Genomic DNA, 25,690 nt, shown 5'->3' on the forward strand with positions numbered 1-25,690 from the left:
AGAAACACGAGAGATTAATCACCGCTCTGAGCATGAGCGTGTGGAATGACGAGCTCAGAAAAACGAGTTTATTTTTGTTTTATAGCTTTAACAAATAAAATATTAAAGCGATATCACACAATTCACCAATTAGAACACACCAAGAGCTAAATTCAGATGTTTTTGAACTGTTTGTGTGAAAATGAAATATTCGCGGCTGCCTATCTGAAATCACTGCCTCCGATCAGCGCGTACAGTGTCACAAGTTCAAAACAAACGAATTTATTCTTGTTTAAGAGCTTTTTCAAATAAAATATTGCCATAAATGCACACAATACACCCATTATAACACAAGAGCTAAATGCAGGTGTTTGTGACCCGTTTAAGTGTGCAAGACTACTTGAAAACGACTGGCAGAATATCTCACGAGCTGCAGGATTCTGCCTTTCGTCGTACGAACGAACACATCAAGGACAAGATTATTTCAAAATACATAATAGCTTGGCGAATATAAACGAAAACAGCCACGTGGACATAAACTGTTAAGAAATAAATCTGAAGTGGATCTACTGGATTTGAATATTAAGTGACCGCATATACCAGCTGCTTCTGTCTTCAATTTTAATCTATTTAAAAAATTAAACTCATTCATCTTGGCTGCTTTTTTAATATGTGTACGTATTTATTTATTATTTTGCTCTAACAAGACTTAATCTATATTTAATTAAATCAATTACATTTTATTTTACATTTGATTTGTCCATTTCTGCATCTAAACGCCTAAAAACCTAAAACATGCTCTATTATACTATTGTTAGCAATTTCTTTATCGTCCAATTTATCTGGTGTACACTTTTATTTTCATAATAAACTTGTTTGTTAGATTATACACAGTTACAGTGGTCTATAATAAATATTAACAGGTTTTATTCAAGCTGTTTAGAATGATTGCCGTAGGCTAATTTTTTTTAATGTAAATCCAAAAAAAAAAAAAAAAAAAAAAGTTTAAATAAATAAAAAACATTGGAAAAGAATAACTGTTGTACTTTTTTATACATTTTGTATAATTTTATAGTTTATGCATTATAGTTATAAAAACAAATAAATTTAGCCACTCACATAGAAATCTTAGGCCTTATCCTTTTTTGACAGTTTTAGGGATTTTTAAAAATCCTAAAAAACCTTATTTGTGCTGCAAATAATAATTTCAAATTAATTTGATACTGACCTCTGACATCCTGTGACATGATATTTATTTGAATTTACATAATCTCATGGATGTAACAGTAAATCTGTTCAGCTCACAGATCAAGACTAAGCTGTAATGCAACCAGAACTTTCACAAATGCTTGTAGGTCAATAAAATCATTACAAAACATTTACAAATCATTTAAGGGATTTGATAACACTGTAAAATAATGTCTAATTTGTTAACATTAGCAAATGCATTGATAACACTTTATAATAACTGCACTCATTAGTAAATAGTCAGTTCATGCTTTATAAAGCCTTGTCCCAATATTAATAGTCAGTAGTAAGCAGTTTATAAATACAGCTATAAATAGCTTGTCCTTGGTTTATAAGCACATTTATTAAAAAGGAGAGTAAAGGGTCAGTTATCTTCCTATGAAAAATAAAAGATAAAAATAAACAAACAACAACACAGATTGATACAGAACTCAGAAATTTTATTGTGGATTTATGATAAAATCAGCCTGTAAATGAATTCATACTCCTCCTCATACTACTCCATACTCCTTTTTCAACATGATGCCAATATACTGAGATGTTAAATTGTGAATGGGTTTAGGATAGCTTAAATGGTGTTGCCATAGAGATTTATTAAAGTAACATAAAAAATACAATAGTTATTTTACTATATCTTTAAAATTTTTCATTCTAACTCTTCATAATTTTTTATATAAGTAGAAGTCCTCATTTGAAGGAAGCACAGTAAGTTTCATAGCTTTATCATTTTCAAGAGCCAGCATAAAATTAAAACTATCATAACTTATAAATCAAGCTTGCAATTCTTAGTACCTATAATGGCCACCAGAGGGAGCTATAGGATTACTTTTAAATAATTATTGGAGAAACGAGTATGATTTAAATAATTTATAGAAATCTTTCAAATAAAATAATATGTATTTTAGGAATTTTACTGATAAAATGACCCTCACTTAATTAGAATAACAAGCTGAAGTATTGTGAACTGTATATTAAGAATAATTCTTAATAGGCTTTATGGACAGATACGTTTTAAGTGACTCTTGAAGGTTCAGCACCACATCCTCTTTTACCACTGTTTAAAGAATTAATCTTACAGAACAGGTGTGAATGAATTTTGGATAGCTTGAATGGTTTTGTCGTTGTGATTTTTTGAAATAATAGTAAAAAAGGAACCAGTAAAAAAAAGTGCAGCTTCTAAACACTTCAAAAAAATGTACACATAGAAGACAAGTCATTCTGAGGAAATATGCATAGTTTCATGACTATACAACATTATATGGATGACAGAAAATTAAAAAACATACATCTGATGTCACTCTGTCCCTCTGTCACTGTGTGTGTGTGTTTGTGTGTGTTATAAGTGAATTAGGTGTGAAACTATCAGTGAGCATTTAGTCTCCAGCGCCAACATTTTACAGAACTGCCACTTTCCTGGAGTCTCAGAATTACAATGTGTCAGGTTCTGAGAGATCTAAGATTCCAAAAAATTATTTAATTAGAATACCATGAAGTATTGTGAAATACTATATATTAAGACTTTATATATAGGCTTAATGAACAGATTAGAGTGACTCGTGAAGGACCAGCACCACCTTCTCTTGTCCGATGGTTTGAGGAATATATCTTCCAGAATCTGGGATTAAGATTTAGGAGCTCATTTTTATTCCACCTCCTTTCCTGAAAGTCTGTCTTGCAGAATTGACTAAAAATTAATCTTCACATTAATTCCTAATTCTTTTGCAATTCTTTTGTCAGTTCTTCTTGACCTGTTTTTCTCTTCCAGCTTTCCTGGACTATTGTATAGCACTCATAAATGATTAAATACAAAATAATGGTAGTTATTAAGATTGATATGGTTTGGAATTGGTAAAATGTGCTTGGAAAAAAATCACAATAAAACAATGTTTTAATGTTTAAGTTTGGAATATTAACTGACATGAATGAATGCTATATAAATATTGTTCATGTTAACATAATGTTTATAAATGAAATCTTATTGTAAAGTGTTACTAAAGTTATATATATATATATATATTGTTCTGTGAATGTGATTTTAAAGTCTAGATGATTCGGATTAACCCTTTAACTGCCATATCAAGTTCAAGTTCTAGTTCAAGTTCAATTTATTTGTATAGCGCATTTACAACAGCCTCCTGGCTGACCAAAGTGCTTTAACATAAGAGCAAGAATATTACACATACATAAAAATAGACCAGACAAAAAATTTAAAACCACCCATTTCAAAATGTAGCATAACACAGTAGTCAGTACACTAAGGAAAATAAAAAAGTTTTTAGCAAAGATTTAAAAATAGACAAGGAAGGGGCCAGTCTGATCTCTAAAGGCAGGGTATTCCAGAGTCGTGGCCCAGCCACTGCAAATGCACGCTCCCCTCTACGCTCCCCTCTATCCTTTAAAACCTCACTGCCAGAGGGATATTGTGAATGCATGTGCCCGCTGGGCACAGTTTACCTGATGCCACCGGGGTGGTGATGGCATTGGTGGCTTGAGCCCGCCATCGCTGCTTGCAGCTATATTTATTATTTTTCTTCAAGGTTTCGGGGGCTTTTGGGGCCCTTAACATGCTTAAAAAGTCTTGAAAATTGGCACACACATTGGAACCTGCGGCCATTAGGGCCGGGCAGAGACTGATACACGGGCGTGGCACAGGGGCTCTACAGCGCCCCCTGGAATATGGAGGGCCATATATCATACATACTTGCACGTAGACGTACGAAACTCGGTACACATATAGAACTCATCAATACAAACAACTTTCGTATTGCATATCATAGGCTCCGCCCAACAGGAAGTTGGCTATTTGGGGTTTATTATTCATATTTGTCATCAAAGTTGTGGGGGCTTTTGGGGTCCTTAACATACTCAAAAACTCTTGAAAGTTTGCGCACACTTTGGAATCTGTGGCCTTTAGGAGCCTGCAGAGGCTGGGACACGGGCGTGGCACAGGGGCTCTACAGCGCCCCCTGGAACACAGTCATAAATGTTGATGTATAGCTCACACATACTTGCACGTATTAATATGAAACTCAGTACACATATAGATCTCATTGTGCCGAACAACTTGCGTATTGCATGTCATAGGCTCCGCCCAACAGGAAGTCAGCTATTTAGAGTTATGTAAAAAGCGCATGCTCTGGAATTTGAAATACTTGTCATAGGCTTTTTACTCGATTGCCGCCAAACTCGGTCAACATGATCTCAAGACACTGGGGATGAAAAATTGCCAGGGGATTTTTGATATCTCAAACGGTTTGCTCGTGGCGAGGCGTTGAAATTATGGCGAGAAATGAGAAACAGGAAGTGTCTAATACCATCCACATACATTTCCTGATTTTAATCAAACTTCATCAGATTATTCTTTGTATGATGTCGATCGCATATATGTGACTATTAGGAGTCAAAGTTATAGCGCCACCAACTGGCAGCAGGAAGTGTGTCATTTTCAAAATGCTTTGTATTCAGCATCTTATTTTTACTCGATTTGCTTCAAACTTCATCAGAATAATGTTAAAACACAGCCTATATTAATCTGCTAGGGGGATATTGATATCTAAAAATATTGTTGCCGTGGCAACATGTCAAACTTGAATACTTCTCAGGTGATTTTAAGGCATATAACATACTTAGAATTTCATGAAATTCAGAACACATATCAGTATTTATGATAACTAGACACTGGCAAAAGTTCATAAGAGGGCGTGGAAGAGGCACTCTATAGCGCCACCTTTTGTCAAAAGTGGGGGGGTTAGTTTTAGCTACAGACACCAAACTTGGTACAAAAATTGTTCTTATCAAGACGAACAACTTTCTAATTCACAGTCATCAGCTACGATCAACAGGAAGTCAGCTATTTTGATTTGAATGTGGATTTTTTTTTACATTTAGCTGTGAATTAATGCATACTGCTCAGAGGAGAGTAACACTATACACACCAAACTTTGTCTACATGATGCCAAAACATTTTAAACAACTTAAATTGCCAAAGGATTTTGGATAGCTTGAACGGTTTTGTCGTGGTGATTTTTTTAAATGACAGTAAAAATGGAATTATTAATTGTCCTGCATTTTTAAATTCCAAACACTTCAAAACCTTTTTTCATACAGAAAAAAAGTCATTCTGAGTAAATATGGATAGTTTCACGACTTTACAACACTGTATGGATAACAGAAAATTAAAAAACTGTCAGACATCTCATCTCACTCTGTCCATCTGTTTGAGTATTATGTGCTGAGACTTACATTGTCTGAGAGAAAATGCGCCCCTACAGGTGCAATTCCTGAAAGGGAAATTCGACTGAAAGGGAGGAGACTCTCTTTTAGTTTCATTTTTAAATCGGTTAAAATACAAATAAATACTTGGATTTAATTCACACTGACAAGCTAAACCAACATATATGATTATTACCAGGTCAGGGCTCATTAATAATTGATGTGTGATCAGTGATACGTGAGAAACACGAGAGATGAATCACCGCTCTGAGCAGGAGCGTGTGGAATGATGAGCTCAGAAAAAACGAGTTTATTCTTGTTTTATAGCTTTTAAAATTAAAATATTAAAGCGATATTACACAATTCACCAATTAGAACACACCAGGAGCTAAATTCAGATGTTTTTGAACTGTTTGTGTGGAAATGAAATATTCGCGGCTGCCAATCTGAAATCACTGCCTCCGATCAGCGCGCACAGTGTCACAAGTTCAAAACAAACGAATTTATTCTTGTTTAAGAGCTTTTTCAAATAAAATATTGTCATAAATGCACACAATACACCCATTATAACACAACACGAGCTAAATGCAGGTGTTTGTGACCCGTTTAAGTGTGCAAGACTATTTGAAAGCGCGACTGGCAGAATAACATGTATCTCTCGAGCTGCAGGATTCTGCCTTTCGTCGTAAGAACGAACACATCACGGACAAGATTATTTCAAAATACATAATAGCTTGGCGAATATAAACGAAAACAGCCACGTAGACATAAACTGTTGAGAAATAAATCTGAAGTGGATCTACTGGATTTTAATATTAAGTGACCGCATATACCAGCTGCTTCTGTCTTCAATTTTAATCTATATAAAAAATTAAACTCATTCATCTTGGCGGCTTTTTTAATGTGTGTACGTATTTATTTATTATTTTGCTCTAACAAGAATTAATCTATATTTAATTAAATCAATTACATTTTATTTTACATTTGATTTGTCCATTTCTGCATCTAAACGCCTAAAAACCTAAAACATGCTCTATTATTGTTAGCAATTTCTTTATCGTCCAATTTATATGGTGTACACACTTTTATTTTCATAATAAACTTGTTTCTTAGATTATACACAGTTACAGTGGTCTATAATAAATATTAACAGGTTTTATTCAAGCTGTTTAGAATGATTGCAGTAGGCTAATTTGTTTTTATGTACATCCCAAAACATAAATTAAATAAATAAAAAACATTGGAAAACAATAAATGTTGTACTTTTTTATACATTTTGTATAATTTCATAGTTTATGCATTATAGTTATAAAAACAAATAAATTTAGCCACTCACATAGAAATCTTAGGCCTTATCCTTTTCTGACAGTTTTAGGTTTTTTTTTAAAATCCTAAAAAACCTTATTTGTGCTGCAGATAATAATTTCAAACTCATTTGATACTGACCTCTGACATCCTGTGACATGATATTTATTTGAATTTACATAATCTCATGGATGCAACAGTAAATCTGTTCAGCTCACAGATCAAGACTAAGCTGTAATGCAAGCAGAACTTTCACAAATGCTTGTAGGTCAATAAAATCATTACAAAACACTTACAAATCATTTAAGGATTTGATAACACTGTAAAATAATGTCTAATTTGTCAACATTAGCAAATGCATTAATAACACTTTATAATAACTGCACTCATTAGTAAATAGTCAGTTCATGCTTTATAAAGCCTTGTCCCAATATTAATAGTCAGTAGTAAGCAGTTTATAAATACAGCTATAAATAGCTTGTTCTTGGTTTTATAAGCACATTTATTAAAAAGGAGAGTAAAGGGTCAGTTATCTTCCTATGAAAAATAAAAAAATTAAAATAAATAAACAACAACACAGATTGATACAGAACTCAGAAATGTTATTGTGGATTTATGATAAACTCAGCCTGTAAATGAATTCATTCTCCTCCAAGAAGACACAAGTAGTTCACACCAAACTGTTTTAACATGAAGCCATATACTGAAGATGTTAAATTGCGAATGGGTTTAAGATACCTTAAATGGTGTGGCCATAGTGATTTATTAAAGTAACATAAAAAAATACAATAGTTATTTTACTATATCTTTAAAATTTTTAATTACAACTCTTCATAATTTTTTATATACGTAGAAGTCATCATTTGAAGGAAGCACAGTAAGTTTCATAGCTTTATCATTTTCAAGAGCCAGCATAAAAATAAACTATCATAACATATAAATCAAGCTTGCAATTCTTAGTACCAATAATGGCCACCAGATGGTGCTATAGGATTACTTTTGAATAATTATTGTAGAAACAAGTATGATTTAAATCATTTATAGAAATCTTTCAAAGAAAAATAATATGTATTTTATGTATTTTACTGATAAAATGACCCTCATTTAATTAGAATAACAAGCTGAAGTATTGTGAACCGTATATTATGAATAATTCTTTATAGGCTTTATGGACAGATACGTTTTGAGTGACTCTTGAAGGATCAGCACCACATCCTCTTTTACCACTGTTTAAAGAATTTATCTTACAGAACAGGTGCGAATTAATTTTGAATAGCTTGAATGGTTTTGTCATGGTGATTTTTTTGAAATAGCAGTAAAAAAGTAACCAGTAAATGTCTTTTATTTTTTTTAAGTGCAGCTTCTAAACACTTCAAAAAATATACACATAGAAGACACGTCATTCTGAGGAAATATGCATAGTTTCATGACTATACAACACTATATGGATGATAGAAAATTAAAAAACTATCATACATCTGATGTCACTCTGTCCCTCTGTCACTGTGGGTAATGTGTGTGTGTGTGTGTGTGTGTGTGTGTGTTAAGTGAATTAGGTGTGAAACTATCAGGGAGCATTTAGTCTCCAGTGCCAACATTTTACAGAACTGCCACTTTCCTGGAGTCTCAGAATTACAATGTGTCAGGTTCTGAGAAATCAAAGATTCCAAAAAATGATTTAATTAGAATACCATGAAGTATTGTGAAATACTATATATTAAGACTTTATATATATGCTTTATGAACAGATTAGAGTGACTCGTGAAGGACCAGCACCACCTTCTCTTGTCCGATGGTTTGAGGAATATATCTTCCAGAATCTGGGATTAAGATTTAGGAGCTCATTTTTATTCCACCTCCTTTCCTGAAAGACTGTCTTGCAAAATTGACTAAAAATTAATCTTCACATTAATTCCTAATTATTTTGCAATTATTTTTGTCAGTTCTTCTTGACCTGTTTTTTTTTTTTCTTCTTCTTTTCTGACCTCATGACCCAGTCAGCATTTTTGTACAATGGTCAAGTCTTAACTTATCCATTTCTGCATTGCATGTGTGTTGGATATTTCTCATGGGTATTTCATAATTTTCGACTTTGAGTTAAAACAGTTTGAGTTAAAACTCTTTTTTAGCGCATTTCATTTGTAAAAGAAAACATGCCTAATGATTCTGCACACATGAATATAAGGAGTTTTTCTCTTCCAGCTTTCCTGGACTATTGTATAGCACTCATAAATGATTAAATAAAAAATAATGGTAGTTATTAAGATTGATATGGTTTGGAATTGGTAAAATGTGCTTGGAAAAAAATCACAATAAAACAATGTTTTAATGTTTAAGTTTGGAATATTAACTGACATGAATGAATGCTATATAAATATTGTTCATGTTAACATAATGTTTATAAATGAAATCTTATCGTAAAGTGTTACTAAATATATATATATATATATATATATATATATATTGTTCTGTGAATGTGATTTTAAAGTCTAGATGATTCGGATTAACCCTTTAACCGCCATATCCTTTAAAACCTCAATGCCAGAGGGATATTGTGAATGCATGTGCCCGCTGGACACAGTTTACCTGATGCCACCGGGGGTGGCGATGGCATTGGTGGCTTGAGCCCGCCATCGCTGCTTGCAGCTATATTTATTATTTTTTTCCAACGTCTCGGGGGCTTTTGGGGCCCTTAACGTGCTTAAAAAGTCTTGAAAATTGGCACACAGATTGGAACCTGCGGCCATTAGGGCCGGGCAGAGACTGATACACGGGCGTGGCACAGGGGCTCTACAGCGCCCCCTGGAATATGGAGGGCCATATATCATACATTCTTGCTCGTAGACGTATGAAACTCGGTACACATATAAATCTCATCAATCCAAACAACTTTTGTATTGCATATCATAGGCTCCGCCCAACAGGAAGTTGGCTATTTAGGGTTTAGTATTCAAATTTTTCGTCAAAGTTGTGGGGGCTTTTGGGGTCCTTAACATACTCAAAAACTCTTGAAAATTTGCGCACACTTTGGAATCTGTGGCCTTTAGGAGCCTGCAGAGGCTGGGACCCGGGCGTGGCACAGGGGCTCTACGGCGCCCCCTGGAACACAGTCAGAAATGTTGATGTATAGCTCACACATACTTGCACATATTCATATGAAACTCAGTACACATATAGATCTCATCGTGCCAAACAACTTTCGTATTGCATGTCATAGGCTCCGCCCATCAGGAAGTCAGCTATTTAGAGTTATGTAAAAAGCGCATGCTCTGGAATTTGAAATACTTGTCATAGGTTTTTTTCTCGATTGCCGCCAAACTCGGTCAACATGATCTCAAGACACTGGGGATGAAAAATTGCCAGGGGATTTTTGATATCTCGAACGGTTTGCTCGTGGCGAGGCGTTGAAATTATGGCGAGAAATGAGAAACAGGAAGTGTCTAATACCGTCCACATACATTTCCTGATTTTAATCAAACTTCATCAGATTATTCGTTGTATGATGTCGATCGCATATATGTGACTATTAGGAGTCAAAGTTATAGCGCCACCAACTGGCAGAAGGAAGTGTGTCATTTTCAAAATGCTTTGAATTCAGCATCTTATTATTACTCGATTTGCTTCAAACTTCATCAGAATAATGTTAAAACACAGCCGATATAAATCTGCAAGGGGGATATTGATATCTAAAAAATTGTTGGCGTGGCAACATGTCAAACTGGAATACTTCTCAGGTGATTTTGAGGCATATAACATGCTTAGAATTTCATCAAACTCAGAACACATATCAGTATTTATGATAACTAGACACTGGCAAAAGTTCATAAGAGGGCGTGGAAGAGGCACTCTATAGCGCCACCTTTTGTCAAAAGTGGGGGGGTTAGTTTTAGCTACAGACACCAAACTCGGTAAAAAAATTGTTCTTATCAAGACGGACAACTTTCTAATTCACAGTCATCAGCTACGATCAACAGGAAGTCAGCTATTTTGATTTGATTGTGGATTTTTTTTTACATTTAGTTGTGAATTAATGCATACTGCTCAGAGGAGAGTAACACTATACACACCAAACTTTGTCTACATGATGCCAAAACATTTTAAACAACTTAAATTGCCAATGGATTTTGGATAGCTTGAACGGTTTTGTCGTGGTGATTTTTTTTAATGACAGTAAAACTGGAATTATTAATTTTCCTGCATTTTTAAATTCCAAACACTTCAAAACCTTTTTTCATACAGACAAAAAGTCATTCTGAGTAAATATGGATAGTTTCACGACTTTACAATACTGTATGGATAATAGAAAATTAAAAAACTGTCAGACATCTCATATCACTCTGTCCCTCTGTTTGAGTGTGTGTGCTTAGACTTCCATTGTCTGAGAGAAATTGCGCCCCTACAGGTGCAATTACCGGAGATTTAGTTTCTCTTTTAAATCGGTTAAAATACAAATAAATACTTGGATTTAATTCACACTGACAAGCTAAACCAACATATATGATTATTATCAGGTCAGGGCTCATTAATAATTGATGTGTGGTCAGTGATACGTGAGAAACACGAGAGATGAATCACCGCTCTGAGCATGAGCATCTGGAATGATGAGCTCAGAAAAAACGAGTTTATTCTTGTTTTATAGCTATTAAAAATAAAGTATTGCAGCGATATCACACAATTCACCAATTAGAACACACCAAGAGCTAAATTCAGATGTTTTTGAACTGTTTGTGTGAAAATGAAATATTTGCGCCTCCCTATCTGAAATCACGCCTCCGATCAGCGCGTACAGTCTCGAGCTCAAAACAAACGAATTTATTCTTGTTTAAGAGCTTTTTTAAATAAAATATTACCACAAATGCACACAATAAACCCATTGTAACACTACAAGAGCTAAATGCAGGTGTTTGTGACCCGTTTAAGTGTGCAAGACTATTTGAAAGCGCGACTGGCACAATAACATATATCTCTCGAGCTGCAGGATTCTGCCTTTCGTCGTACGAACGAACACATAACGGACAAGATTATTTCAAAATAGCTTGCCGAATATAAACGAAAACAGCCACGTGAACATAAACCGTTGAGAAATATATCTGAAGTGGATCTACTGGATTTGAATATTAAGTGACCGCATATACCAGCTGCTTCTGTCTTCAATTTTAATCTATATAAAAAATGTAATTCATTCATTTTGGCTGCGTTTTTAATGTGTGTACGTATTTATTTATTTATTATTTTGCTCTAACAAGAATTAATCTATATTTAATTAAATCAATTACATTTTATTTTACATTTGATTTGTCCATTTCTGCATCTAAACGCCTAAAAACATAAAACATGCTCTATTATACTATTGTTAGCAATTTCTTTATCGTCCAATTTATCTGGTGTACACACTTTTATTTTCATAATAAACTTGTTTGTTAGATTATACACAGTTACAGTGGTCTATAATAAATATTAACAGGTTTTATTCAAGCTGTTTAGAATGATTGCAGTAGGCTAAAAAACATTGGAAAACAATAACTGTTGTACTTTTTTATATATTTTGTATAATTTCATAGTTTATGCATTATAGTTATAAAAACAAATAAATTTAGCCACTCACTTAGAAATCTTAAGCCTTATCCTTTTCTTACAGTTTTAGGAATTTTTAAAAATCGTAAAAAACCTTTTAATAATAAATAATTTCAAACTCAAAAAGTAAATAGTCAGTTCATGCTTTATAAAGCCTTGTCCCAATATTAATAGTCAGTAGTAAGCAGTTTATAAATACAGCTATAAATAGCTTGTTTTTGGTTTATAAGCACATTTATTAAAAAGGAGAGTAAAGGATCAGTTATCTTCCTATGAAAAATAAAAAAATAAAAATAAACAAACAACAACACAGATTGATACAGAACTCAGAAATTCTATTGTGGATTTATGATAAAATCAGCCTGTAAATGAATTCATTCTCCTCCAAGAAGACATAAGTAGTTCACACCAAACTTTTTTTTTAACATGAAGCCAATATACTGAAGATGTTAAATTGCGAATGGGTTTAGGATACCTTAAATGGTGTGGCCATAGCGATTTATTAAAGTAACATAAAAAAATACAATAGTTATTTTACTATATCTTTAAATTTTTTCATTCCAAACTCTTCATAATTTTTTATATACGTAGAAGTCATCATTTGAAGGAACCACAGTAAGTTTCAAAGCTTTATCATTTTCAAGAGCCAGCATAAAATTAAAACTATCATAACTTATAAATGAAGCTTGCAATTCTTAGTACCAATAATGGCCACCAGATGGCGCTATAGGATCACTTTTAAATAATTATTGTAGAAACAAGTATGATTTAAATCATTTATAGAAATCTTTCAAAGAAAAATAATATGAATTTTATGTATTTTACTGATAAAATGACCCTCACTTAATTACAATAACAAGCGGAAGTATTGTGAACTGTATATTAAGAATAATTCTTTATAGGCTTTATGGACAGATACGTTTTGAGTGACTCTTGAAGGTTCAGCACAACATCCTCTTTTACCACTGTTTAAAGAATTTATCTTACAGAACAGATGCGAATGAATTTTGGATAGCTTGAATGGTTTTGTCGTGGTGATTTTTTGAAATAACAGTAAAAAAGTAACCAGTAAATGTCTTTTATTTTTTTAAAGTGCAGCTTCTAAACACTTCAAAAAAATTTACACATAGAAGACAAGTCATTCTGAGGAAATATGCATAGTTTCATGACTATACAACACTATATGGATGATAGAAAATTAAAAAACTATCATACATCTGATGTCACTCAGTCCCACTGTCACTGTGGGTAATGTGTGTGTGTGTGTGTGTGTGTGTTAAGTGAATTAGGTGTGAAACTATCAGGGAGCATTTAGTCTCCAGTGCCAACATTTTACAGAACTGCCACTTTCCTGGAGTCTCAGAATTACAATGTGTCAGGTTCTGAGAGATCTAAGATTCCAAAAAATTTTTTAATTAGAATACCATGAAGTATTGTGAAATACTATATATTAAGACTTTATATATAGGCTTTATGAACAGATTGGAGTGACTCGTGAAGGACCAGCACCACCTCCTCTTGTCCGATGGTTTGAGGAATATATCTTCCAGAATCCGGGATTAAGGAGCTCATTTTTATTCCACCTCCTTTCCTGAAAGTCTGTCTTGCAGAATTGACTAAAAATTAATCTTCACATTAATTCCTAATTATTTTGCAATTCTTTTTGTCAGTTCTTCTTGACCTGTTTTTTTCTTCTTCTTTTCTGACCTCATGACCCAGTCAGCATTTTTGTACAATGGTCAAGTCTTAACTTATCCATTTCTGTATTGCATTTGTGTTTGATATTTCTCATGGGTATTTCATAATTTTCGACTTTACAGTTTGAGTTAAAACTCTTTTTTAGCGCATTCCATCTGTAAAAGAAAACATGCCTAATAATTCTACACACATGAATATAAAGTGTTTTTCTCTTCCAGCTTTCCTGGACTATTGTATAGCACTCATAAATGATTAAATAAAAATAATGGTAGTTATTAAGATTGATATGGTTTGGAATTGGTAAAATGTTCTTGGAAAAAAATCACAATAAAACAATGTTTTAATGTTTAAGTTTGGAATATTAACTGACATGAATGAATGCTATATAAATATTGTTCATGTTAACATAATGTTTATAAATGGAATCTTATTGTAAAGTGTTACTAAAGTTATAAATATATATATATATATATATATATATATATATATATATATATATATATATATATATATATATATATATATATATATTGTTCTGTGAATGTAATTTTAAAGTCTAGATGATTCGGATTAACCCTTTAACTGCCATATCCTTTAAAACCTCACTGCCAGAGGGATATTATGAATGCATGTGCCCGCTGGGCACACTTTACCTGATGCCACCGGGGTGGCGATGGCATTGGTGGCTTGAGCCCGCCATCGCTGCTTGCAGCTATATTTAGGGCTCAAGCCTGGAGGGCGAGAGCCCTATTGTTTTCCTTAGGATTATTTTTTATTATTATTATTATTATTATTATTATTATTTTTTTTTTCTAACGTTACGGGGGCTTTTGGGGCCCTTAACATGCTTAAAAAGTCTTGAAAATTGGCACACACATTGGAACCTGCGGCCATTAGGGCCGGGCAGAGACTGATACACGGGCGTGGCACAGGGGCTCTACAGCGCCCCCTGGAATATGGAGGGCCATATATCATACATACTTGTACGTAGACATACGAAACTCGGTACACATATAGAACTCATCAATACAAACAACTTTCGTATTGCATATCATAGGCTCCGCCCAACAGGAAGTTGGCTATTTAGGGTTTATTATTCATATTTGTCGTCAAAGTTGTGGGGGCTTTTGGAGTCCTTAACATACTCAAAAACTCTTGGAAATTTGCACACACCTTTGGATCTGTGGCCTTTAGGAGCCTGCAGAGGTTGGGACCCGGGCGTGGCACAGGGGCTCTACGGCGCCCCCTGGAACACAGTCATTAATATTGATGTATAGCTCACACATACTTACACGTATTAATATGAAACTCAGTACACATATAGATCTCATCGTGCCGAACAACTTGCGTATTGCATGTCATAGGCTCCGCCCAACAGGAAGTCAGCTATTTAGAGTTATGTAAAAAGCGCATGCTCTGGAATTTGATATACTTGTCATAGGTTTTTTACTCGATTGCCACCAAACTCGGTCAACATGATCTCAAGACATTGGGGATGAAAAATTGCCAGGGGATTTTTGATATCTCGAACGGTTTGCTCGTAGCGAGGCGTTTAATTTATGGCGAGAATTGAGAAACAGGAAGTGTCTAATACCATCCACATACATTTCCTAATTTTAATCAAACTTCATCAGATTATTCATTGTATGATGTCGATCGCATATATGTGACTATTAGGAGTCAAAGTTATAGCGCCACCAACTGGCAGCAGGAAGTGTGTCATTTTCAAAATGCTTTGAATTCAGCATCTTATTTTTACTCGATTTGCTTCAAACTTCATCAGAATAATGTTAAAACACAGCCGATATAAATCTGCTGGGGGGATATTGATATCTAAAAATATTGTTGCCGTGGCAACATGTCAAACTGGAATACTTCTCAGGTGATTTTGAGGCATATAACATGCTTAGAATTTCATCAAACTCAGAACACATATCAGTATTAGTGACAGCTAGACACTGGCAAAAGTTCATAAGAGGGCGTGGAAGAGGCACTCTATAGCGCCACCTTTTGTCAAAAGTGAGGGGGTTAGTTTTAGCTACAGACACCAAACTCAGTACAAAAATTGTTCTTATCAAGACGGACAACTTTCTAATTCACAGTCATCAGCTACGACCAACAGGAAGTCGGCTATTTTGATTTGAATGTGGATTGTTTTTTACATTTAGCTGTGAATTAATGCATACTGCTCAGAGGAGAGTAACACTATACACACCAAACTTGGTGTACATGTTGAAAAAACATTGAGGAACTTAAATTGTGAATGGGTTTTGGATAGCTTGGATGGTTTTGTCGTGGTGATTTTTTTAAATGACAATAAAGATGGAACTATTAATTTTCCTGCATTTTTAAATTCCAAACACTTCAAAACCTTTTTTCATACAGAAAAAAAGTTATTCTGAGTAAATATGCATAGTTTCATGACTTTACAACACTGTATGGATAACAGAAAATTAAAAAACTGTCAGACATCTCATCTCACTCTGTCCCTCTGTTTGAGTATTATGTGCTGAGACTTACATTGTCTGAGAGAAAATGCGCCCCTACAGGTTCAATTCCTGAAAGGGAAATTCGACTGAAAGGGAGGAGACTCTCTTTTAGTTTCATTTTTAAATCGGTTAAAATACAAATAAATACTTAGATTTAATTCACACTGACAAGCTAAACCAACATATCTGATTATTACCGGTTCAGGGCTCATGGATAAATTATTTCTGGCCAGAGATACGTGAGAAATAGGAGAGATGAATCACCGCTGTGACCACGAGCGTCTGGAGTAAAGAGCTCAGAAAAAAACGAATTTATTCCTGTTTTAAAGCTTTTAAAAATAAAGTATTGCAGCGATATCACACAATTCACCAATTAGAGCACACCAAGAGCTAAATTAAGATGTTTTTGAACTGTTTGTGTGAAAATGATATATTCGCGGCTGCCTATATCTGAAATCACTGCCTCTGATCAGCGCGCACAGTGTCACAAGTTCAAAACTAACGAATTTATTCTTGTTTAAGAGCTTTTTAAAATAAATTATTGCCATAAATGCACACAATACATCCATTATAACACAACACGAGCTAAATGCAGGTCTTTTGTGACCCGTTTAAGTGTGCAAGACTATTTGAAAGCGCGACTGGCAGAATAACATATATCTCTCGAGCTGCAGGATTCTGCCTTTCGTCGTAAGAACGAACACTTCAAGGACAAGATTATTTCAAAATACATAATAGCTTGGCTAATATAAACGAAAACAGCCACGTGAACATAAACTGTTGAGAAATAAATCTAAAGTGGATCTACTGGAATTTAATATTAAGTGACCGCATATACCAGCTGCTTCTGTCTTCAATTTTAATCTATATAAAAAATTAAACTCATTCATCTTGGCTGCTTGTTTAATGTGTGTACGTATCTATTTATTATTTTGCTCTAACAAGACTTAATCTATATTTAATTAAATCAATTACATTTTATTTTACATTTTATTTTTCCATTTCTGCATCTAAACGCCTAAAAACTATTGTATACTATTGTTAGCAATTTCTTTATCGTCCAATTTATCCGGTGTACACGCTTTTATTTTCATAATAAACTTGTTTGTTAGATTATACACAGTTATAGTGGTCTATAATAAATATTGACAGGTTTTATTCAAGCTGTTTAGAATGATTGCCTTAGGCTAATTTTTTAAAATGTAAATCCAAAAAAAAAAATAAATAAATAAATAAAAAACATTGGAAAACAATAACTTGTACTTTTTTATACATTTTGTATAGTTTCATAGTTTATGCATTATAGTTATAAAAACAAACAAATTTAGCCACTCACATAGAAATCTTAGGCCTTATCCTTTTCTGACAGTTTTAGGGATTTTTAAAAATCCTAAAAAACCTTATTTGTGCTGCAAATAATAATTTCAAACTAATTTGATACTGACCTCTGACATCCTGTGACATGATATTTATTTGAATTTACATAATCTCATGGATGTAACAGTAAATCTGTTCAGCTCACAGATCAAGACTAAGCTGTAATGCAAGCAGAACTTTCACAAATGCTTGTAGGTCAATAAAATCATTACAAAACACTTACAAATCATTTAAGGGATTTGATAACACTGTAAAATAATGTCTAATTTGTTAACATTAGCAAATGCATTGATAACACTTTATAATAACTGCACTCATTAGTAAATAGTCAGTTCATGCTTTATAAAGCCTTGTCCCAATATTAATAGTCAGTAGTAAGCAGTTTATAAATACAGCTATAAATAGCTTGTTCTTGGTTTATAAGCACATTTATTAAAAAGGAGAATAAAGGGTCAGTTATCTTCCTATGAAAAAAAAAATAAAAAAAAATAAACAAACAACACAGATTGATACAGAACTCAGAAATGTTATTGTGGATTTATGATAAACTCAGCCTGTAAATGAATTCATACTCCTCCAAGAAGACACAAGTAGTTCACACCAAACTTTTTTAACATGAAGCCAATATACTGAAGATGTTAAATTTCGAATGGGTTTAGGATACCTTAAATGGTGTGGCCATAGCGATTTATTAAAGTAACATAAAAAAAAATACAATAGTTATTTTACTATATCTTTAAAATTTTTAATTCCAACTCTTCATAATTTTTTATATACGTAGAAGTCATCATTTGAAGGAAGCACAGTAAGTTTCATAGCTTTATCATTTTCAAGAGCCAGCATAAAATTAAAACTATCATAACATATAAATCAAGCTTGCAATTCTTAGTACCAATAATGGCCACCAGATGGCGCTATAGGATTACTTTTAAATAATTATTGTAGAAACAAGTATGATTTAAATCATTTATAGAAATCTTTCAAAGAAAAATAATATGAATTTTATGTATTTTACTGATAAAATGACCCTCACTTAATTAGAATAACAAGCTGAAGTATTGTGAACTGTATATTAAGAATAATTCTTTATAGGCTTTATGGACAGATACGTTTTGAGTGACTCTTGAAGGATCAGCACCACATCCTCTTTTACCACTGTTTAAAGAATGTATCTAACAGTACAGGTGCGGATGAATTTTGAATGGCTTGAATGGTCTTGTCGTGGTGATTTTTTGAAATAACAATAAAAAAGTAACCGGTAAATGTCTTTACTTTTTTTAAGTGCAGCTTCTAAACACTTCAAAAAAATGTACACATAGAAGACAAGTCATTCTGAGGAAATATGCATGGTTTCATGACTATACAACACTATATGGATGATAGAAAATTAAAAAACTATCATACATCTGATGTCACTCTGTCCCTCTGTCACTGTGGGTAATGTGTCTGTGTGTGTGTGTGTGTGTGTGTGTGTGTGTGTGTGTGTGTGTGTGTGTGTGTGTTAAGTGAATTAGGTGTGAAACTATCAGGGAGCATTTAGTCTCCAGCGCCAACATTTTACAGAACTGCCACTTTCCTGGAGTCTCAGAATTACAATGTGTCAGGTTCTGAGAGATCTAAGATTCCAAAAAATGATTTAATTAGAATACCATGAAGTATTGTGAAATACTATATATTAAGACTTTATATATAGGCTTTTTGAACAGATTAGAGTGACTTGTGAAGGACCAGCACCACCTCCTCTTGTCCGATGGTTTGAGGAATATATCTTCCAGAATCCGGGATTAAGATTTAGGAGCTCATTTTTATTCCACCTCCTTTCCTGAAAGTCTGTCTTGCAGAATTGACTAAAAATTAATCTTCACATTAATTCCTAATTATTTTGCAATTATTTTTGTCAGTTCTTCTTGACCTGTTTTTTTTTCTTCTTCTTCTTTTCTGACCTCATGACCCAGTCAGCATTTTTCTACAATGGTCAAGTCTTAACTTATCCATTTCTGTATTGCATTTGTGTTTGATATTTCTCATGGGTATTTCATAATTTTCGACTTTGAGTTAAAACAGTTTGAGTTAAAACTCTTTTTTATTGCATTTCATCTGTAAAAGAAAACATGCCCAATAATTCTGCACACATGAATATAAGGAGTTTTTCTCTTCCAGCTTTCCTGGACTATTGTATAGCACTCATAAATGATTAAATAAAAAATAATGGTAGTTATTAAGATTGATATGGTTTGGAATTGGTAAAATGTGCTTGGAAAAAAATCACAAAAAAACAATGTTTTAATGTTTAAGTTTGGAATATTAACTGACATGAATGAATGCTATATAAATATTGTTCATGTTAACATAATGTTTAGAAATGAAATATTATTGTAAAGTGTCACTAAAGTTATATATATTGTTCTGTGAATGTGATTTTAAAGTCTTGATGATTCTGATTAACCCTTTAACTGCCTTATCCTTTAAAACCTCACTGCCAGAGGGATATTGTGAATGCATGTGCCCGCTGGGCACAGTTTACCTGATGCCACCGGGGTGGCGATGGCATTGGTGGCTTGAGCCCGCCATCGCTGCTTGCAGCTATATTTATTATTATTTTTTTCCAATGTCTCGGGGGCTTTTGGGGCCCTTAACGTGCTTAAAAAGTCTTGAAAATTGGCACACAGATTGGAACCTGCGGCCATTAGGGCCGGGCAGAGACTGATACACGGGCGTGGCACAGGGGCTCTACAGCGCCCCCTGGAATATGGAGGGCCATATATCATACACTCTTGCTCGTAGACGTATGAAACTCGGTACGCATATAAATCTCATCAATCCAAACAACTTTTGTATTGCATATCATAGGCTCCGCCCAACAGGAAGTTGGCTATTTAGGGTTTAGTATTCAAATTTTTCGTCAAAGTTGTGGGTGCTTTTGGGGTCCTTAACATACTCAAAAACTCTTGAAAATTTGCGCACACTTTGGAATCTGTGGCCTTTAGGAGCCTGCAGAGGCTGGGACCCGGGCGTGGCACAGGGGCTCTACGGCGCCCCCTGGAACACAGTCAGAAATGTTGATGTATAGCTCACACATACTTGCACATATTCATAAGAAACTCAGTACACATATAGATCTCATTGTGCCGAAAAACTTGCGTATTGCATGTCATAGGCTCCACCCAACAGGAAGTCAGCTATTTAGAGTTATGTAAAAAGCGCATGCTCTGGAATTTGAAATACTTGTCATAGGTTTTTTTCTCGATTGCCGCCAAACTCGGTCAACATGATCTCAAGACACTGGGGATGAAAAATTGCCAGGGGATTTTTGATATCTCAAACGGTTTGCTCCTGGCGAGGCGTTGAAATTATGGCGAGAAATGAGAAACAGGAAGTGTCTAATATCGTCCACATACATTTCCTGATTTTAATCAAACTTCATCAGATTATTCGTTGTATGATGTCGATCGCATATATGTGACTATAAGGAGTCAAAGTTATAGCGCCACCAACTGGCAGAAGGAAGTGTGTCATTTTCAAAATGATTTGAATTCAGCATCTTATTATTACTCGATTTGCTTCAAACTTCATCAGAATAATGTTAAAACACAGCCGATATAAATCTGCAAGGGGGATATTGATATCTAAAAAATTGTTGGCGTGGCAACATGTCAAACTGGAATACTTCTCAGGTGATTTTGAGGCAAATAACATACTTAGAATTTCACAAAACTCTGAACACACATCAGTATTTCTGATAGGAACTTAAATTGTGAATGGATTTTGGATAGCTTGAATGGTTTTGCCGTGGTGATTTTTTTAAATGACCTTACAAAGGGAATCATTATTGTATTTTTAAATTGCAGCTTCCAAACACGTCAAATAATTTTTTCATACAGATGAAAAAGTCATTCTGAGGAAATATGCATAGTTTCACGACTTTACAACACTGTATGGATAACAGAAAATTAAAAAACTGTCAGACATCTCATCTCACTCTGTCCCTCTGTTTGAGTATATGTGCTTCAGACTTCCATTGTCTGAGAGAAATAGTGCCCCTACAGGTTCAATTCCCGGACTTTTACTTTCACTTTTAAATCGGTTAAAAATACAAACAAATACTTAGATTTAATTCACACTGACAAGCTAAACCAACATATCTGATTATTACCGGTTCAGGGCTCATGGATAAATTATTTCTGGCCAGAGATACGTGAGAAATAGGAGAGATGAATCACCGCTGTGATCACGAGCGTCTGGAGTAAAGAGCTCAGAGAAAACGAATTTATTCCTGTTTTAAAGCTTTTAAAAATAAATTATTACAGCGATATCACACAATCAACCAATTAGAACACACCAAGAGCTAAATTAAGATGTTTTTGAACTGTTTGTGTGAAAATGAAATATTTGTGGCTGCCTATCTGAAATCACCGCCTCCGATCAGCGCGTACAGTGTCGAGCTCAAAACAAACGAATTTATTCTTGTTTAAGAGCTTTTTTAAATAAAATATTACCACAAATGCACACAATAAACCCATTGTAACACAACAAGAGCTAAATGCAGGTGTTTGTGACCTGTTTAAGTGTGCAAGACTATTTGAAAGCGCGACTGGCAGAATAACATATCTCTCGAGCTGCAGGATTCTGGCTTTCGTCGTACGAACGAACACATAACGGACAAGATTATTTCAAAACACATAATAGCTTGGCGACTATAAACGAAAACAGCCACGTGAACATAAACTGGATCTACTGGATTTGAATATTAAAGTGACCACATTTACCACTTGCTTCTGTCTTCAATTTTAATCTATATAAAAAAGGAAACTCATTCGACTTGGCTGCTTTTTTAATGTGTGCGTATTTATTTATTTATCTTTTTATACATTTTGTATAATTTCATAGTTTGTGTATTACAATTATAAAAACAAAAATAAAATTAGCCACTCACATAGAAATAGCTTAGGCCTTAACCTTTTTCTGACAGTTTTAGGGATTTTTAAAAATCCTAAAAAAACCTTATTTGTGCTGCAAATAATAATTTCAAACTCATTTGATACTGACCTATGACATCCTGTGACATTATATTTATTTTAATTTACATAATCTCATGGATGTAACAGTAAATCTGTTCAGCTCACAGATCAATACTAAGCTGTAATGCAAGCAGAACTTTCACAAATGCTTATGAGTCATTTAAGGATTTGATAACACTGTAAAATAATGTCTAATTTGTTAACATTAGCAAATTCATTGATAACACTTTATAATAACTGCACTCATTATTAAATAGTCAGTTCATGCTTTATAAAGCCTTGTCCCAATATTAATAGTCAGTAGTAAGCAGTTTATAAATACAGCTATAAATAGCTTGTCCTTGGTTTATAAGCACATTTATTAAAAATGAGAGTAAGTTATCTTCCTACGAAAAATAAAAGATAAAAATAAACAAACAACAACACAGATTGATACAGAACTCAGAAATTTTATTGTGGATTTATGATAAAGCCTGCAAATGAATTCATACTCCTACTCATACTACTCCATACTCCTTTTTCAACATTATGCCTATATACTGAGATGTTAAATTGTGAATGGGTTTAGGATAGCTTAAATGGTGTTGCCATAGAGATTTATTAAAGTAACATAAAAAAATACAATAGTTATTTTACTATATCTTTACAATTTTTCATTCTAAATCTTCATAATTTTTTATATGAGTAGAAGTCCTCATTTGAAGGAAGCACAGTAAGTTTCATAGCTTTATCACTTTCAAGAGCCAGCATAAAATTTAAACTATCATAACTTATAAATCAAGCTTGCAATTCTTAGTACCTATAATGGCCACTAGAGGGAGCTATAGGATTACTTTTAAATAATTATTGTAGAAACGAGTATGATTTAAATCATTTATAGAAATCTTTCAAAAAAAAATGAATTGTATATATTTTACTGATAAAATGACCCTCACTTAATTAGAATAACAAGCTGAAGTATTTTGAACTGTATATTAAGAATAATTCTTTATAGGCTTTATGGACAGATAACGTTTTGAGTGACTCTTGAAGGTTCAGCACCACATCTTCTTTTACCACTGTTTAAAGAATTAATCTTACAGAATAGGTGTGAATGAATTTTGGATAGCTTGAATGGTTTTGCCGTGATGATTTTTTGAAATAATAGTAAAAAAGGAACCAGTAAATGTCTTTTTATTTTTTTAAAGTGCAGCTTCTAAACACTTAAAAAAAAAAAAAATGTACACATAGAAGACCAGTCATTCTGAGGCATATTTCCTCAGAATGACTGGTCTCATGACCATAGTTTCATGACTATACAACACTATATGGATCATAGAAAATTAAAAAAAACTATCATACATCTGATGTCACTCAGTCCCACTGTCACTGTGGGTAATGTGTGTGTGTGTGTGTTAAGTGAATTAGGTGTGAAACTATCAGGGTGCATTTAGTCTCCAGCGCCAACATTTTACAGAACTGCCACTTTCCTGGAGTCTCCAGAATTACTCGGTGTCAGGCTCTGAGAGACTTAAGATTCCAAAAAATGATTTAATTAGAATACCATGAAGTATTGTGAAATACTATATATTAAGGCTTTATATATAGGCTTTATGCACAGATTAGAGTGACTCGTGAAGGACCAGCACCACCTCCTCTTGTTCGATGGTTTGAGGAATATATCTTCCAGAATCCAGGATTAAGATTTAGGAGCTCATTTTTATTCCACCTCCTTTCCTGAAAAGTCTGTCTTGCAGAATTGACTAAAAATTAATCTTCACATTAATTACTAATTATTTTGCAATTCTTTTTGTCAGTTCTTCTTGACCTGCTTTTTTCTTCTTCTTTTCTGACCTCATGACCCAGTCAGTATTTTTTGTACAATGGTCAAGTCTTAACTTATCCATTTCTGTATTGCATTTGTGTTTGATATTTCTCATGGGTATTTCATAATTTTCGACCTTACAGTTTGAGTTAAAAGTCTATTTTAGCGCATTTCATCTGTAAAAGAAAACATGCCTAATAATTCTGCACACATGAATATAAGGAGTTTTTCTCTTCCAGCTTTCCTGGACTATTGTATAGCACTCATAAATGATTAAATAAAAAATAATGGTAGTTATTAAGATTTATATGGTTTGGAATTGGTAAAATGTACTTGGAAAAAAATCACAATAAAACAATGTTTTCATGTTTAAGTTTGGAATATTAACTGACATGAATGAATGCTATATAAATATTGTTCATGTTAACATAATGTTTATAAATGAAATCTTATTGTACAGTGTTACTAATATATATATTGTTCTGTGAATGTGATTTTAAAGTCTAGATGATTCGGATTAACCCTTTAACTGCCATATCCTTTAAAACCTCACTGCCAGAGGGATATTGTGAATGCATGTGCCCGCTGGGCACAGTTTACCTGATGCCACCGGGGTGGCGATGGCATTGGTGGCTTGAGCCCGCCATCGCTGCTTGCAGCTATATTTAGGGCTCAAGCCCAAAGGGCGAGAGGCCTATTGTTTTCCTTAGGATTATTTTTTATTATTATTATTATTATTATTATTATTATTATTATTATTATTTTTTTTTTTTTTTTTTTTTTTCCAACGTCTCAGGGGCTTTTGGGGCCCTTAACATGCTTAAAAAGTCTTGAAAATTGGCACACAGATTGGAACCTGCGGCCATTAGGGCCGGGCAGAGACTGATACACGGGCGTGGCACAGGGGCTCTACAGCGCCCCCTGGAATATGGAGGGCCATATATCATGCATACTTGCACGTAGACGTACGAAACTCGGTACACATA

This window comes from Carassius gibelio, chromosome B19 (genome assembly GCF_023724105.1).
Source record: "Carassius gibelio isolate Cgi1373 ecotype wild population from Czech Republic chromosome B19, carGib1.2-hapl.c, whole genome shotgun sequence".
Lineage (NCBI taxonomy): Eukaryota > Metazoa > Chordata > Actinopteri > Cypriniformes > Cyprinidae > Carassius > Carassius gibelio.